Source organism: Typopeltis vanoorti, chromosome 4 (genome assembly GCF_054136105.1).
Source record: "Typopeltis vanoorti isolate ZY-2024b chromosome 4, IOZ_Tvanoo_1.0, whole genome shotgun sequence".
NCBI lineage: Eukaryota > Metazoa > Arthropoda > Arachnida > Uropygi > Thelyphonidae > Typopeltis > Typopeltis vanoorti.
In genome coordinates this window covers 118,040,454-118,054,153 of record NC_143552.1, presented here as the reverse complement: position 1 = coordinate 118,054,153, position 13,700 = coordinate 118,040,454, and the positions used below count along the sequence as shown (strand labels likewise).

The 13,700-nt window shown below is 36.1% G+C and overlaps 1 protein-coding gene across 1 annotated transcript in view; it reads right to left on the bottom strand.

The window, feature by feature from the left end:
• LOC150107634 (uncharacterized) overlaps positions 1–13,700 on the bottom strand; it is a 276,919-nt gene that overhangs the window by 227,457 nt on the left and 35,762 nt on the right. The window contains exon 2 of the mRNA XM_090392144.1: positions 10,268–10,312. The gene's annotated coding sequence lies outside the window, so the exon portion shown is untranslated. The remainder of the gene's footprint in view (positions 1–10,267; positions 10,313–13,700) is intronic.

Sequence of the window (13,700 nt, the reverse complement as noted above, 5' to 3'; positions counted from 1 at the left end):
ATTCTGGTTGGTAATACTATCCACATTGATTGGCACTAATCTTGCCTCCAATGTGCTTTGCTCGTGAAACTGTACTACCTAAATAATTGCAATGCTGTTGCTGCACTCTGCAAATTTCGTCACCTGAACAAATATCAACGAGGTCCACTATCTCCATACATACTCTCTGCAATGAATGAATAGTCGTTTTGAAGAAATGGGATCATTGAAAGTTAGACCTGGCAGAGATCACAAACCAATCAGTTTACAACAAGTGAATGAAGCTGCTATTGGGGTTGTGGAGTGGGCCATGAATAACAGCGTTAGTTCCTGCAGTGTACATACTTACATACTGTATCAAGACACATGGATGTGCCTTACACAACTGTCTGGAAAATTCTATGGAAGATTCTGCATTTCTACCTATTCAAGATAACCCTAACACAGGAGTTGCACCTACAGGATTTCAAAAGTCAACTGACATTCGCTTTAACATTTCTTGCTCGAGTGGAGTTGGATGCTGCGTGGCTGTGAACGATTCTGTGGGGAGATGAGGCTCACTTTCACCTGATTGGAACAGTGAATACCCACAAATGCCGGGTGTGGGCTATGCAAAACCAACATGTAATCCAACAAATTCCCCCAAAGTTACTGTCTGGTGCGGATTTACAGCTTCATTTATCGTTGGACCATTTTTCTTTGAGGACATTTGCCAGTTTGGTTCTGTGACTTACTCAGTTACTGCTGAGAGGTATCGCGATATGGTAAACAATTCTGTTGTGCCACAGCTACAGCAGTGTCTGTGTGTGTGTGGATTCAGTCATTTTCATGCACAGGCCATTTTCAGGCCCTTCCACATCAGTCAATGCATACAGGAGATTCTTCAAGAACATTTCATGGAAGCCAGAGTGATCAGCCATGCGTTTCCCACTGCATGACTACCTCATTTACCTCATCTGATGTGCTGTGACTTCTGGCTACAGGGTTTTCTCAAAGACATGGAAGTCTTTGAGAAAAGTATGTGAGCAACATCAGTCTTGACTAGCTGCATTCTGCTGCTGAACACACTGTGCAAAGAATGCAGTTTGTGCATGCTGTCCTTCCTGGTATGCACAAACTGCATCCTTTGCACATTGAACAGTACAGCCCATGAATGCATAATAGAAGTGAATAAAAAGTGTTATTTATGATGGTGCTGCTTTTATCCGTCTTACAACACAGAAAAATATTACATCTACATTCGTGCCCTGGGTAGTGAATTTTGGAACTTTTTTTCTCAGATATTGCTTCTACGTGTTGAACAATGTATTCCTGCAAAGTTCTGCGGCATTTGGGACACTGGGTGGTGCTCAACAAGGCCTTAAACAGGGATACTTTAATTTTGATCACCCTGTATATACATACCTATTTACTATCATGAGAAAACCAATTTTGTCATAAAATCTCTAAAATTCAGGGAAAATTTAATTACATGCCACTATAGAAACAATATACCAGAACCAAAAAAATATATTACAGATTTTTCCTCATAATCTAGAATCTGTACATCCTGTGTGTGAGAGAGAGAGAGAAACAGTGCCTAATGAAACCATATCATGTATATTCCAAAGAAAAGAAATGCAGAAGAAACATGATATCATTGACCTGTTTATACAGAAAATGATGGTTTTATGCGTAGAAAACTATTTTAAAAAATATCATTGTTACCTTTATATATATATATATATATATATATATATATATATATATATATATATATATATATATATATATATTTAAAAGGTAACAATGATATTTTTTAAAACAGTTTTCTACACATAAAGCCATAGTTTTCTTTATAAACAGAAATGGCCATTAAAGAACTAAAATGTGGAAAGACAGAAGGAATAGATGAAATATCTGCAGAATTCTTGAAACAACTTCAGAAGAAAGGAAATGAAGAAATAACCATAATAATAAATTTAACTTATAACAAAGGAGAATTACCAAAAGATTTTATGACCTTAATATTTATACTACCAAAGAAAAATAATGCAGTGAACTGCAGGGATTTTAGAATAATAGGCCTCATTTCCCATATATCAAAAATACTCATGAGCAGTGCTGTAACGAGGGCATGGCAAAAGAGACACTTGCCAATGGGAACAACTAGGTTTGGGGCGCAAAACGTATAACATTTTTGTCATTTTTGAGTTGGGGTGGGTGCAAGTTAGACACTTGCCACAGGCGCTTCATACCCTCATTACGTCACTGCTTATGAGAATCCTAACATGGAGAATTGCATCTAAGGTGGAAGAATTTCTTGGAGAAGGTCAGTTGGGTTTCAGGAAGGGTAGGGGGAAGAAGAGATGCAATTGGACTATTAAGAATAAAAAGTGAAAGAAGCCTGGAAGTGAATAAAGAAGTTAATATCTGTTATATAGATTTTGAAAAATCTTTTGACTTTGTAAAATGGGATAAGATAGTGGAAGTAATGGAAAAGATTGGTATAGATTGGAAAGACAGAAGGCTAATTATTTCACTATACATGGGACAAACTACCATGGTGAGAGACATATATGGTACAACAGAACCAGATATCGTTGGATGAGGAGTAAGACAAGGCTGTTCTCTGGCACCAATTTTGTTTAACATGTATTCCAAAGCAATGTTAAAAGAAGGGCTGGAGAATGCAGAAGAAGGAATAAAGATTGGAGGTAGACAGATATTTGCAATATGATATGCAGATGACAAGGCATTATTATCAAATACTGAAACAGGACTACGTTTGGAGGTAGAGGAAATAAGAGATCTGGGGGTGATAGTGGATAAGGATCTAAAATTTAAGGGACACATCGTCAAAATTGTGAAGACAACACAAAGGCTTCTGGGAATGATATGGAGGACACTATAAAGAGGGTGTGAGTAGGGGAGTGAGAGGCAGGTTTTTTCATGCAGAGTTGTGAATGATTGGAATGCCTTGCCTGAGAGTGTGGTGTCTGCAAGGAGTTTGAGTGTGTTTAAGACACGGTATGATGAGATGTATGTGTGTGTGTGATAAAAAGACCTCCCTGATGAGTCTTTGACTCCTTGAGGTCTTGGGGTAATAATAAGAATAATATTAATAATATATTTTGCATGAAGAATTGCAAAGGAAAAAGCTCAAAAGAATGTGCAGGATATATATTGCATGAAGAATTGCAAAGGAAAAAGCTTTGCACAAGATGGGTGTCGTGCTTGCTCACAGCAGATCAAAAATGAATTGACATGAAAATCTCTGAACAGTGATCGGAGCGTTTTAACAAAAATAAAACTGATTTTGTGCATTGATTTATTACTATGGAAGAGACTTAAATTTGCCATTAAACACCAGAATCCAAACAGCAGTCAAAACAGTGGACAGAAGCTGGTTGTTCAGCGCCAAAGAAGACAAAGTCAATTTCATCAGCAGGAAAGGTCATGGCATCGGTGTGTTGGGATGCTAAAGGCATTTTGTTTATTAATTATCTTGAAAAGGGTAAAACAATAACCGGAGAATATTATTCCGATCTTTTAACCAGACTAGATGAAAAAATTCGTGAGAAAAGATCCAGTTTGCAGAAGAAAAAAATCATCTTTCATCAGGACAATGCATCCACAAAGGTGTTTTGGCAATGGGAAAATTAAAGGATCTCCACTATGAATTGTGCAGATGGCATTGGAACATCCACCCTATTTCCCAGATTTGGCTCCCTCTGACTTCTATCTCTTCCAAAAACTAAAACTCTTCCTTGCTGGTCAGCATTTTTCTTTGAATCAAGAGGTGATTGCAGCTGTAGAGGGATAGTTTGCAGATCTTACTTAGAACCACTACAGGGAAGGGATAATGGCGTGAAGCATCGCTTGAATAAATGTATTAGTCTTAAGGGAGATTATGTTGAAAAATTGAAATAATTTTGAAATTATAAATTCGTTTTTTCATTGTTAGGCCGAGAACTTTTCAGACCACTCTCACGTGTATATATATATATATATATGGCCGAGTGGCTAGCGTATCCGCTCTCCAGCCAAAGAGCTGCAGGTTCGAATCTCGCCATAGGCATGGATGTTTGTGATTGTCTTGAAAATACTACTGGTGATGGGCTGTAGATGGCATTGGTATAGAACATAAATGATGATGGTAACTGCAGTTTGTTGTAATTGGTAGATTTGAGTAGTGGAGATGGATAGTGTAGTAGGTGCCCCTCCCTCGATGAGTCTTTGGACTCCCTGGAGGTGTCACATAATAATAATATATATATAGAAGAGAACAAATTAATTCAAACACTCACATTATAAAGAAAAGTTTTAATTTCACAAAAAGAAAACTCGAAAATTAAATTCCAACTTTGCCTAATAATTTATGTGCTCCTCTGTTCCTAATAAGTTCATTAATTTGTTTATGCATGGACTCTACCAATATAGAACATAGCCACCCGGCCTGGTTGGCTGAGTGGTTAGGGTATCCGCTCTCCAGCCAAAAGACTGTGGATTAAAATCCCACCATGGGCATGGATGTTTGTGATTGTCTGTGAAAATACTAGTGATGGCGGTGTAGATGATGTGGTTTGCTGTAGTTGGTGGATTTGAGTGGTGGAGACAGAGAGTTGTACAGTAGGTGCCCTTCCTCGATGAGTCGTTGAATTCCTTGGAGGTGTCACGTGATAATAATAATTTTTTTTTCTTATTTCAGCATCTTGAAACTATACTTTTATAATGGATTGTATTAAGTTATCCTTTGTGGATCTGTGGGATCACTCTTTTCTCCAATATTTTTATGTATTGGTCACTTTTCATCATACCATCAACAGGCACAAGTGATCCTGGACCATTATGTGTAAAACAACCCCAGAACATCTTTTTAGCTGAATGTTTAGGAGCTTGTTGAAGGTGGGTGGGCAGGAGAAGTCTTCTCAATTGCTGATTTGCAAAAGAAGGGTACTCACCCTCCAAAAAAAGAGAAAGAGTTCCAGAATAGTATTCATTCTTGCTTTTATTTATGAATTATACTCTTGTGGAACTCATTCTCAAACAGTTTTTCCAAAAGATTACAACTTTCAGGTGTTTAAAAAACATATCAACAGTTCTTTTTGCTCCACCTTTGCAACGAGTTTCCCTGGTGTTGTACCACCTTACCCCAGTCCTGAAGATACTTTCAGGCGCAAACTTTGTTTGCTCACACTTGGATAAAGGATTAAACTAAATTTATTATACTCTAACCAAGTGAAAAATAAACTTTCAACATCTTTCTCTAAATCCAGAGTAATTTATTAAAAAAGGGTGGCACACCAATTGGCAACTCCTATAGGTAGAGATGACTTGCTAATGCTTCTGCCTGGTATTTCGACTTGGGCCTGGCTCCCACTGAAGAGACCTCAATAAAGGTCGAAACTAGTCTGGGTAGTGGCCCTTCCCTTAATGCATAACATTAGACATATCCGCAAGGAGATGTGTTTTGCATTATAGGAGATACTAAGATAGGAGTGTTGGTAGCTTGCTCTGCCTTTGCAAGGAGTTGCCCTGGTGTTGTTTCAGGCGCAAACTTTGTTTGTTCACACTTGGATAAAGGATTAAACTAAATTTATTATACTCTAACCAAGTGAAAAATAAACTTTCAATATCGACAGTTCTTTCTTACTTCTTGAACATCTACCTCCCAGATGTTCAAGAAGTAAGCTCTCACACACAAACATGCACATGACACTGATGCAGATTTGAAAATCAAGACATAAGTAGAAGACAGAATAACAATAAATTTTATTTTATTCCTTGAATTCTAATAATATAGATGGAATTATCTCCTCCTGTAATTGAAAGCACATATAATTTCATGTGCATTCAATTTAGGTGTTCTTTTTTTTATTTTTTTCTCTTCTTACTGTATGGGAAATGGCTAAGAAATGTAGTCAAAAAAATTGTGTGCAAAAATAAATAATAAATTGACGTAAGAGATATCCATATACATTTATTGTTATTCTAATGTGCTATAGATTTTGCAGTCTCTTGTGTGGACTGATATAAAAAAATGTGCTATTTAAGGCTGAACTTTACTGTATTTTAATATTAATGATTGGTGTTATAAGTATGAAATTGCACTTATTGTCAAAAAGCCAATGTGCTTTTTTATTTATTTAGCTTATGATGACACAACAGCCATGAGGTCCATATGGGCAAGCATGGCACATCTTATGAAATCATTATAATGCTATTGGCTGTAATGCAATTTTGTCTGTGAACTGTGTGTGTTTTCTAATTTGTTTTGCTTATACTTAGGATGAAAAACCTGAGTTTTCAGTGGGGGAAAACACTGCTCCTCCCATATGAGATTAGCTTACTCACCTTGAAAAGCCCAAATAAAGATTCCTCTCATCACAACAAGAGTTGAACTCAGATCTTTTTTTCAAATCAAATCCTATCATTCTTTCAAATGCACTACAGAAGCACTCACCAATGTGCTGAAATAGGCACAGCATCATGTGGACATAGTAGCACATGGCAGAGATGTTTTTGGCAGTAATATTGTGTCAGAATGGCACATATTATTGCCAAATATAGTCAAATTCATGAGCTTGGACAGCAGGATGCCCAACATCTGCTACAGTTGATGTTGGGCATCCTGCTGTCCACGCTCACCTGCTACAGGAAGCAAAATAACAGTACTGCAGCCATCCTGCACTGTTTATGAATGGAAGAAAAGATATAAGAAAAAAATCAGAGAAACTAAGTTTATTACAATATGAACAGTATAAGTTATGGATTATCACCAGTACTGTGGACATTTGAGCTCTTTTAGTGTTTATCATTTATAGAACCAGGTGAAGTTTTTTTCACTTGGTTAGACTATAATAAATTTAGTTTAACCAAGTGAAAAAAACTTCCAACATCTTTCTCTAAATCCAGAGTAATTTAATAATAAGGTGAGACACCTTTTGGCAACTTGTATAGGTAAATATTACCTTTCCATTGCTTCCACCTTGGTATCACTACCTCTGGGTCTGGCTCCCACTGACAAGACCTCAATAAAGGTCGAAACCGGTCTGGGTAGTGGCCCTTCCCTTAATGCATAGCATTATACATGTCTGCAAGGAGATGTGCTTTGCATTATGGGCGATAGTAAGACAAGGAGTGATGGGAGCTTGGTCCACCTTTACCACGAGTTGCCTCAGTCCTGAAGATACTTCAGGCGCAAACTTTGTTTGCTTACACTTGAATAAAGGATTAAACTAAATGTATTATGTTTTACAAAGTACTGCTCACTGCCTGCTTCTGCTAGTCATTCATTAGAAAAACACTGATAGAATCCTAAATAACTTAGATACCAACAAGTTTCTGGTCCTGTGGCATTCCCCCCCCCCTTCAAATGTGTTTAAAACTTCTGCTTCATAATTAGCTCCCATTCTATATCATTACAGTCTTTCATATTCATTTGGCATGTCTACCTTACAGAATGTAATCAAGCCATCTCAAAGAAAAGGATATGGGAACCAACCAAATTACTGTTCCACCACACTCAATTGAATAAATAATAAAGAAAGTCATCAATGGTTGACTCTTTCATTACCTGGAAGCACACCGATATGGATCATACCACTGTTGGTCTCTGTGGCAACATCACTCATCCACAGACACGAGATATGGAAATGTTTGGTGAAACGTAGAGTTAAGGTCCTCATTTAAAAAACATAAATGATACCTCCTAAAATTCTCACAGAAGGAAAAAACTTAGCCATGTAAGAACCCTCCCAATGAGAAATAAGAAGTTGGCTGATTTATAAACAGTTACACAACATTATTGTTTTGTTACTATTATTGTGCTGCTAAAATTTCCAAATATCAGCTTCAATTCAGAAGAAGCTACTTAGCTAACATTATTGTCAATTAAGTGGTTACTTTTAAACTGCCTCCTAATTTCTTAGTAATTGCCTAAGTGAAAATCTAAAAGGCCTCTTCTATTTCATTAACTAATTTATCAAAATTACACCATTTTTTCTTTTTTTCATTCAAGATTTATTTTAGGAGATAATATAAAAATACAAATACATAACTACAAAGCTAACCACACACAACATTATTATTAATATGTGACACCTCCAAGGAGTCCAAAGACTCATCAAGGGAGGACACCTACTCTACAACTCTCCATCTCCACCACTCAATCCACTAACTACAGCGAACCGCATCATCTACACTAGGGCTGTCCAACCTTAGGTAATCCGAGGGCTGCATTAAAAAGAAAAGATTTATCCAAGGGCCGCATCAAAATGTATATCTAGTAATTTAGTGAGCAGCAGTGACATAATCTCAATAGCTGAACAAACGAACAACACTAATTGCACACTAATCGCATGCTCACATTTCCCGTGAGCGCCTGAAGTATGCACATTGGAACAAAACAGTGTAAGAATGCTTCTTTGACACATCTAATATTTGAAAAATACATGGGTATATAGTGATGTAAAAACACCAAATAAAATTACCAACATCAAGATTATCGATTAGTGATAGAATTAAAATAACTAGTACGCATTCGATTCAAATTGTTATTTTATTTTTTCGCTTATAAAAATCTAAACCTACAGGTGGGCTGCACAAAATCACACTGTGGGCAGCATGCGGCCCACGGCCAGTGCTTTGGACAGCCCTGATCTACACCAATGCCATCTGCTGCACACCACTAATATTTTCACAGACAATCACAAACATCCATACCCATGGCAGAATTTTAACCCGCAGTCTTTTGGCTGGAAAGCAGACATGCTAACCACTTGGCCAATCAAGCTGGTCTGGTTGAAGGACCCCCCCCCCCCCTTCTCAAAAAAAAACTTTTTTTTTTTTTCAAGAAGAGCATGCTTTTGTGCAACAGCACCGTTCCCTGAAGACCGGTGATCTCTGATATAGTTTTATTATTATTATTACAACCTCCATGGAGTCAGTAGACCCATTGTAGGAGGTTCATTCAACTGACAACATATTTATCATATAGAATCTTAAATTCCTTAACTTTCTCCTTGCATTAACAACACATTCTGGTAACGCATTCCATTCACTGACAATTCTCCATGTAAAAAATCTACTCCTACAACCCTCTTCACCACACTTTTACACAACTTCCAGGGATGACGCCTGGTTCTTCTCCTCTCACCTTCTACTCTTTTTATAATCCCCTCTGGATTAATGTTTTTTAAGTTTATGATTTTAAGTTTTTTATGTGTCATGTCTTCTATTTCTATGCTACTTATGAATTAGCAGCCACATAAGGTGGGAATACACTATAGCTCTCGGGAATCCTGGCCGCTGTGAAAGCAAGGCGAACGAAATAGTGCTTGGGCGCTACTTCGTTTGACCGAGCCGGACCAGAGGAGATCGCTGCAGATGCTCAGTCATAGCTCGTATGCAATGCATAGTGTGTATTCTCAAATCATCTACTCAACTTGCCCCCAAGATTAAATCATGAGTGCTCGGCCCCCTCCAAGATTAAATCCTTAGTGCGCCACTGAGTCCAAGTGTGGCCTGACCAGTGCCTTATACAGTGGCACAACCACTTCCTTATTCCTACATGTTCAAGTACTTCTTATCATAGCACTATGATGTGCAGCCTTTGCAACACTAACAATATGCCCTCTAAACTTCAGTCTACTGTCAACCATCACTCCCAAATCTCTAATTTCATCCACTTCTTGCAGTACAGCAACATTGATATAGCACACAGCTTTATATTTCTGATACATCTGAATCAATTATGAATAATAACAAGACAAGCAAGGAAACAGCTATGCATGGCTTAAATATTCTGTATAAAAAAATAATAAAATAATAAATAAATAAATAAGAGTATGAAAAATGATAATTAACTATCTATGAAAACAACACCATTGCCAATTACACTGAGTTCAAGAGTTTCAAAATGAGTTAATAATTATATAATGATGAAGCATACATATACATGCAGTACATGAAATACTTTTCAGAGACAGCATGGCTTACAAAAAATTCTTTTCAGTATAAATAATTTTTTCATGAAAGGTAAACAAAGTTTGAATGAACAATATGTTGATAGCTATTTAATAATATGTTGTTGCAAGTTCAAATAATATGAAGTAGCATATGGTATGCACAGAGAGCTTATGTTTTAATATGATATGAAATCTATTCAAGTACATAAAAGTAAATAATGAATGTATTGAATCTGTTATGATTATGTTAAACCTATATTTTTAATTACCATACTCAGCAATATTCAATATTATTAACTACACTACTAATAATAGAAAATTTACTCTAAAACACTCACCAATTCAAAAATATTATTTTTCTTCTCAAAGCTTATCATGTTATCCTAAATGTATAGAATATATTTTATTAGTTTGAATCACTTAAAGAATCAAAAGTTTGTATGAAACAGTAAAGGATTTAATGCTAATGTATAATGTATGCTAATTTTAAAACAAAATTGAAAACAATTCATGGCATTATATTATAATATATACATAAATATATGCATAACAAAATAAATAAATAAAATAAAGAGTATTCAAATATATGTAGGTCATTAACTGACAGCAAGACTGTACACAACCTACAAGTGCTTGTTTTGTATATGAATACAGGTCAAATCAATAAAATGATCCTGACTATCTTAACTATTTAGACCAGACTATCTTGTAAACCAGTGTAAATCAATTGAGAGAAATGTTTGATAAAATGGCCATTTATCATAAATTTAATATGAAGTTTGTCTGATTAATTTATATATTACTGATACTTTCATTTCCTAAAATACAGTATTTACCACAGAGTTGCTATAGTAACAGCAATGACAAATTCATAACATAACAATATAACTGCGAAAGTAAAAGGTATTCTCACCTTCAATAAAGGAAACTAAGGAATGTAAATAAATGGAAGCAGCTAAAATGATCACTCATGCTGAATAATAGTGAATGACTACAAAAAATTGAATAGTTTTCTTTTTATAAAAATAAAGAAAAAAAGTTAGTATGTAATGATAAGAAAAATAAATAATATATATATATATTCCAATTAAAGAGAATAGTAAGAAAAATACTATCATTCATATAAATTGAATTCAATTACTGAACAGGCATTTAATATTACAGCATTAAATTTTTTAAAAATACACTTTTTTTTTTATATATGTGATTAGATGAATGCATCCTATTAAGGAGAGAAGGAAAGCAAATTATTATAATCTGCAAAATTAGCTGATCTCTTCAAATTCTTTGCTAATAGTGCTTTAATAATGGCTTGTACTAACTACGCTTGGTTTTTATATTTAAAGTCTTCATATATGGTGACATTTTGGCAAGATATAAATCAAAGTTTGCATCATTACATTTATATAGGCTGTGGGTTTGAATCCCACTTCAGCATGAATATTTGTAAAGTAAATTACATATTTTAAATAAATTAAAGATGCCAAGATGATAGTAGCAGTGTTGTAGTAGGAGAATTAAGCAGTAGTGGAGAGGATGAGATGAATTTAGCAAGGCAGAATAGAGTGCCCTCCCGTGATGAGTTCTTGGACTCCCTGGAGGTGTCACGTAATAATCTACCCTATATATATATATATATATATATAAAATGATAAGCATTTTTATGTCATGTTTTTTGAAACGCTTTGAAACTCAGGGGCTAGTCTCGAGTCTTCAAAATTTGAGTCATCAGAATTCAAGGAGAACCGGCCTACCAGTCCAGAACTCAGGGAGTTGGGTGGCGTAGGTGCCAGGGGACTGAGCCCCCCCCCCTTTTGAAGACTTGACACTCAGGGGCTACCCTAGGTGCCAGAACTCCCCCTTTCGAGTCTTCAAAATTCGAGTCATCAGAATTCAAGGAGAACCAGCCTACCAGTCTGGAACTCGCGCAGGGGGGTAGGCACCAGGGGGACCCCATTCGAGTCATCAGAATTAAAGGAGAACCGGCCTACCAGTCTGGAACTCAGGGGGGGGGGATATGCACCAGGGGGTCATAGCCCCCCTAGTAATAATAATAATAATAAATTATAATTCTTGGTTTCATACTTTATCCAAGTGTAAGCAAACAAAGTTTGTGTGTGAAGTAACTTCATGAACTGGGCTACTTGTATATAGAGGCTAATGACTTCACATCAACTGCCTTAGTATCCCATAATGCAATGCACATATCTTTACAGACATGTATAATATTATACATTATGGGAAGGGCCACTACCCAGACCAGTTTCGATCTTTACTGAAGTCTCATCAGTGGGATCCAGACCCAGAAGTGATACCAAGGTTGAAGTAATGCAAAGTCATATTTCCATATACAAGTAGTCAAAAGGTGTCACACCCTATTACTAAAATATTCTGGATTAGAGAAAGATGGTGAAAGTCGAAACCGGTCTGGGTAGTGGCCCTTCCTATAATGCATAGCATTATACATTGTCCGTAAGGATATGTGCATTGCATTATGGGATACTAAGGCAATTGATGAGGAATCATTAGTCTCTATATACAAGTAGCCCAGTTGTGAAGTTACTTCACATGCAAACTTTGTTTGCTTACACTTGGATAAAGGATGAAACCAAGAATATAATTTCTTGGCATTTTTAATTTATAGTATAACCAAGTGAAAAAACTTTCAACAATATTTGTAAAGATCTTTAAGTGTTAGATGATTCTGCATGAGATGAGACTACCACCTAACTTATTAGAGAGCTAGATTGACTTGAAAAAGTTTCCAATTTGGTTTGTAGTGCAGGGCTTCCAGATAATCTAATCCTTAGTCCATTCATGGTACTAATATGAACTACAAGTTTCCAACCTTATATAGATAGAATCATCATAAAGCAAAAAAAAAAAAAGTTTTACTTGGTTTGAAAAGATCGATCCTTCTTGAGCAAAAGTTAAACATCAAACAACCAGAATATTGATAAAACAACACTGGCAGATTGTGATAAATTATATATTTAATTAAATCCAATACTACCTTCAGAATACACAGAAATTGGCAATGGGAAGCCCCCTGTCTCCTATATTAGCTAACATCTTTTTTGAAGATTTCGAACAAAAGGCAATCTCCTCAGCTAACTCTTAAACCAAAAATTTGGCTAAGATTTGTAGATGACATATTTCTTATCTGGGACCATGGTACCAATAACCTTCAGTTCCTGGACGTAAGACTTGCTAAGTCATCTGATTCTATTAAAATCAGACTACAAAAGAACTAGAGCAAGATCTTTAGAAAATCTACACACACAGATAGATACCTGCATGCGTCCTCACATCACCATCCTGCACAGAAAGTGGGTATCATCTCAACCCTAGTACATAGTGCTAGATCTATACTGTCAGATGATGAAGATCTAAAAAATGAACTACAACATCTACAAAGAACCTTTACAAGTAATGGCTACTCGTCGAAAACTATTAATAAGCATCTATACCATCGGCATCAAAACAACTCTGAAACACAAGACAATCCAAAAGGTTATATCTCCTTACCATATATCAGCTCACTCTCCATGAAACTAAGAAGAATTTTAAGAAAGTTCAACATAAAAACCCCGTTTCTCTACTCTTCCTAAACTAAGATCGATTTTAAGCAAATACAAACAAGCTCACAACCATCTACAATTCCCAGGAGTGTACAAAATCACGTGCGACTGCAGGAACCAATACTATGGCCAAACTGAAAAATCCATCCTCCTACGTCTAGAAGAACGCCAGAGAGACATTGCCTACAAA